Below are 6,000 nucleotides of genomic sequence, written 5' to 3'. Positions count from 1 at the left end.
CCTTTGGCTCAGCCTCGTTTCTTTCTTCTTTTTTTTTTTAATTGTTTGATAATTCATCTCCGAGCTCTAATTTACCCCCCATCGTCAGCCCTGTATGTTCGACCATTGTGTGAGACATTCCACTGAATTTCAAATGAGCTTGTAGCATATAAAGTCTTTCTTCCAGGGAAAGCACCTATTTATGGACATGTTTGTTTGTTTTTCATCAACATTAACCCTTTGGGCGAGGAACGTCCGTATGCCGTCTTTTCAAGAACGGTCCCAAGAACGTCCTTGGGCAGGGAGTCACAGTTTTAGTCAGGCTGCTTTCTCAGTGACTCCTAGGGAGAAAATACAAAATAATTAATTTGGTTTTCAGCATCAGAACATGTGACCTGTACGATGGTCTCTTTGAGCATGTTTCATGTAGCTTTTATGTGAAAATCACCCCAAAAAGGCGCACTAACTAGCATAATGAAAGCATCATGCCTCTTTAATTTGCTTTGTTTTCTATTGCAGCATGAAGGACACAAGAAGAGACTATTCAAGGGTGACAAAATCAGATATGTTGCTGGAGTTTTGACCTTTTAAGACTATCTCACTTTTCCATGAAACTTTGAAGTATACGCGACTTAATATTCTCACATTCTATCATTAATATCCAAGTTTTGATGCAAGAGTTGAGACAAAGTTCTATTTAACTGATTATTTGTCTGTCATTATTTTTCATCTGGTTACTGATCTGCTATCTATGTATACGTGGATTTACAGTAATCTGGATACTTAAGTGCATGTAAACATCATGACTTTTATAAGTTTGGCTTTTTTGTGACTTATCAGGTCACAAGCTAGTATGTTAACAGTAAGCCATCCACCACTGCCTATGGGTACAATCTTTACAAAATGATCTCATATAGATCAGTGTATAAGTAATTTCAGGTGTTTTTGGGGGTAATTGTTACAGTTCAGTCTACAATGATTATTAAAAATGACAATTATGGGTTTTTTTATTACTATAACATCAAGTTGAAGCTGTATTTTTGTTATCAAATATTTCTGCTAACTGGCTAGTTTTTTGCTGGGCACTCAACATATCTTTGCCGCATTACAAAAATTATTAGTAGCATATGTACGCTACTAAGGGACCTTCCAAATGGTTTCCAAAATAGTACAACATTTACATTAACCCTGCGAGGAAGATCACTGCCACCATAAACTGTATCAAAGGTAAAAGGATTTTCCTGTATATGTGGTTACTTAACATCATTACTTTACATCATGATTCCACCCCCTTACTAGTCCACAAATTAAAAAATAAAGTCTAAAACAAGATAAAACCGTTAGTTATGTCTAATCTTTCTACATTGCAGTTAGAGGCTAAATGTGAAAAACCTTTAAATATCTCAAGCATTATAAAAACAAGTCTTCCTAAAAACAGCACCGACCCTCCAGTGTACAACATACACACACATGCACATGAACAAACACCCACACGCTCCAAAAGGATTGAGAATATGAGGCTATCAGAGCCTCGCACATTACATTGACTGGTGGAGGTCTTCACTGTTTAAGTGGAGCTGCCTGCTGAGGTTTTCCTCCCCGGCAGCAGGCCGGTAAGTGGCAGTGATGAGACACTGTCCCCTGTGCCTCCTTCAGCTGCCATTCCCTTTAAATTGAAACAGAGTCCTGCAAATAAATGCCACATTCTGAGCGGGGGGAACGCCTCAAAGTTGCATTTCGTATAAGCACCCATTGGGGAATTGGCCTCGGCTCGGTCTGCTTTATTCGCTCTTCTTTTTGTTATTTATATGATGAAAGAACAGGGCTACGTCAGGGTCATTCAGTGTTCATTTATCTTTTTATGTTGTGTTCTGAGGCGAGCTACCAGAGTCAGGCTGCCTATAGAGGCGAAATCTGCAACATGAGTCCCCTTCTATGGCTGTGAATATTAGAGACAATCTTATTCTCGGTATCAATATGCATTAGTTTTACGCCCTGTTCATTAGCTTTAAATGGTATCTCTCTTTAAGATTAATTGAAGCTGGGATAAAAGAAGATGGCTCCCAAGAGTGGCCCACTGTTTGTTATTCATGTTGGCCTGAAAACGGCAACAGTAAATCCTCTAAGTTGTTGTTAAGCTGGCTGTATTACCATATGTGTGCTATTTCCACGGAGTGACAGACCCCCCTGGATCAAATGGGGACTATTGATCCTGCAGCACTCCATTTCAAGTTAATTGTGCTTGAAATGAGGTGCACACACTCAAGCATACCTGCATTGGGAAGGCTTTATTTATTTATATTTGTCAGGGAACCCGTGTCAGATAAACAGAAAATATTCAATTCACGTCTTATTCAATTTTGCTCAAAAGCCGGTTGTGCTGAAGTATGCTCTGAGAGTGGTTGAACCAGATTGAATCAGACTTTGATCCTCGGTAAGGCCAGTGCTACATGAGACTACAGGCTACAAGAAAACATTTAGTCATGTTTAGGCGACACAATGCAGGAGATTGACCAAAATTATGCAACGATTTAGCCTCATCAGCAGAAAAACCCTCATCAGATTCTAACAATATTCTCACTAGCCTCCCTCTTTTTCCCCCTCCAAGGCTCCCCCTCCTTTTCCGTTTCAGTTTTTTTTTCCCCGGCTGGAGACGTATAAGTAAACCTGGCGGTAATATTTCAGGAAGGGTCAGGTGAAATCTGGCCTCTTCCTGACCCCTATTCCCTCCGACACTAACAAAGCAGCCTCTAAGGTAACCAGGCATGAAGAGCCTGGCAGAACCAAAGAGGCTGGAAGCTCTTCAGCAGACGTCCCGCTCAGCCTTCAGCATGATCATGTGCCAGATTATGACTTCAAATGCACTCCGCGGCCTACAAATCATTTATCTCCCTGTAGCACGGTGGGCTGAAAGTGGTGAATCTGAAGTGGGGAAATGGGCACAGAAGATTAAATGTTTCAAACATAATCAAATCAGAAACAGATCAAATCTCACCCTAAACACAGTCTGATGATACTGATGCGTTATATAACCTCATGTCCTGCAATGTAAAACACAGGAAATTCTATTATAAAAAAACCCAATCACTACTGTAAGATGAAATAAAATAAAGTGATGACTAAAGATTTAATGCTACTCCTCATAATCTAACATAGGCGGTGTCACAGACTGGCAGTGACCGACAGCAAATATCACTGCTCCCTCCACTGGCCCCAGGGCCACTGCGCAGGACCATTTATAGAGAAAATCCCTCCCTCGGTTTGTTTATAAGCCTATTCTTTTATAATAGTATATATAAATAAGTGAAACTGTGTAATGGATCGCATTAAACAGGCAGGCATATTGAGGCAGGATTTAATTTGCATGCCAGATTAGCTTGCTATTGGTCGGGGCAGTGCCGTAGGGCAGCCTATTCATTAATAGGATCTAGTCTCTTCAAATCCATTAAGTCAATTGAACCCATACATAATCTGATTTCAGAGGCACCATGTAAATGTTGTACTGGTACGCCTGTTCTAGGACAGGCCTTTGCACTCCCTTAAGTGCAGTGGTGCGGTGGTATTTGTAGTGGTGAGGGAGTAGATCTAATCACCAAATGAATAAATATGTAAATAAAGTTAAGTATGTGTCACCTACCATCACCCATTCATCTACAGTCTTTACACTTTTTATTCAAATATATCAGAACAAAAGCAGGTGCTTCTTGACAGCAGCAGCAGTGGTGATGATTGTAGGTAATAAACAGTTGAAATTTTTTATTTTTTTTATATGGTTACCTTTAAACTCGAATCAGCTGTTGTAGCCTCCTGCCCTCATCATTTATACTATGTTGACATTAATCTACTGTACAGTGACTCAGTGTTTTTCCTGAAATGTTAGCCTTGATAGCTTGTCAACATTAGCTGCTCATTAAGGACTGTAATTTGCTGCTGCAACAAAAAGGCATTACATCATACAGCCTGGTCCAGGAAATGCTTGTGTCTGTCTGCTGTGAGTTTGTTCTGACTCTGCAGGATTTCTATAAATGATAAACCACAACATCACATTTCAGGCAGGTGGAACTCAACAAAATAAATTATTTGTGTTAGTCTGTTCAGTATTTCAAGTTAGGAGTAAAAGTCTAAAAATTATAATCTCCAGTGAAAATGACTGTGTATGTATTGTTTTGGGTCGGATCCAGAACCAGTGAGCATTGTTGTCTGCCACAGTGTCATTCTTATTACTAGGGAAAAACCTTTTTACAGTTACTATTAAATCATGCTTAAGAAATGTTCAAATCCGACACACAGTGGCTTAAAAGACAGATTTTGTTTCCACATTTGACAACACAGAGGTATACTATGACAGCATTTTGGAATTTAGGGACAGCATTAATTGGGAATTAAAGTGTATAACAAATTGTGCCAAAAGTTTAGATTCTGGGGCAGCTATGACAAAATCAGTAGGAGTCATAGTGTCAAATGAGGGTGGGTATGAAATCCTGCTTAGGTTATTTAAAAAGGGGCTTGGGCCAGCTTTGCTCCAAGAAACATTTCACAAGACTAAAAGAAGGAAATCATGGATTACAATGAGTACTTGCTCATAAAATACCAGTAAAATAAGATAGCAGTGAAATCATTAGGTTTATAGGCTCTGTTATAGATTTTAAAATGAAACCAAAAATCTGTTTTTGTGCAAACAGATCTTGTAAAGGTCTTAAACTCTGCGCTCACAGATCATCAGGGGTAGTGACTCCCAGCCACGTTAAAGAACTCAACGGGTGATGCAGGGGGGGGGTTCAAGATGACCTAAATCCTTGTTTGTGAGGCTGGCTGGTCAGAGCTGGGGAGGGGGAACACTGCTGGAGGCACTCAGAAGACAAGGCCCGACATAGTCCAGGTCATGCCTGAGCGACCCGACTAGCCCCAGATTTACACACTGTACACACCGCAGCATCTGGGCCAACAGGGAGCCGCGCGTGCACACACACAAGTAACTCACAGACATACACATGCACAGAGCAGATCTGAAGAGAGGACAGGGACTCACCATGGGGAAATCTATACAGCTTATAATTGGGGGGAGGCTACGGAAGGAAGAAGAGAACCATAACAAATCTACACAAGGGTGCATGAGGCTAAATAGACCTGAATGTCTAAAAGGAGACTCAAAAAGTGGGACGATTTCAGTAGAAGAGGTGCGATAAATGCATTTTGAGCAGTGCTATCTATGCAAACAGATCTTTATAGACTGCTTGCCAACATATTTTAATAAAGATGTAAATATGATAATTCTCCAGTGATGGAAATTTGATGCAATTTCATTTTAGAAAAGGATTTTGGGAAGGAATTAATTGCTACCTTCACCAAAAAACATCCAATTCCTGATGATGTTGCACATAGACAAAAAAACAAGTAATTTACTGTTTGGTGAATACTGAAAAATCACTTCTTAGTGGGAGGCTGTTAACTACCCCTCACCTCAAGACTCAAAGACTTTACTTACAGTGCTTAAACTGTACCACTGTGATTTCTGTGTCAGAGGATTTGTCACCTCTGCTGTGAGGTCTTCCTGCTTTTCAAAACACACAATGGGGGAAAAATGAAATCCTTGGAGAAGGATTTAGACACTTATATAACTCCCCAATTATAAAGTTTTTTTTTTCCTCAAGAAGTCTCAGTGCCCTCCCTTCTGTTTATATGACTCACAAATATCTAATACTGAACTGTGTATAATGCCAGTATGCCCACATGACTGCAGAAAAGGCTCTTTCGCTTTCTGCCCGACTGAGTCAGGCATAATGGGAGGCTTGAAAAGCTGCAAGCTTAAACCAGCGCGGTCTTGACAAAGCCTTGGTGGCTTGCTGGGAGACTGTGCATCCTAGGAAGTTGCCAAAAAACTAATTTTCAAGAGCACTCAGCATGGTCTTAAAGCTATCTAATGGAACTACACCCAGGCTGGACGTTAAATACCTCACTGCTGCATGGGCAATTTGCTGACAATGATGAAGGAAATGACTGCGTAGGCTACTATAACCATCA

This window comes from Scomber scombrus, chromosome 21, assembly GCF_963691925.1.
Source record: "Scomber scombrus chromosome 21, fScoSco1.1, whole genome shotgun sequence".
Lineage (NCBI taxonomy): Eukaryota > Metazoa > Chordata > Actinopteri > Scombriformes > Scombridae > Scomber > Scomber scombrus.
Note: the sequence above shows the minus strand (reverse complement) of the source record.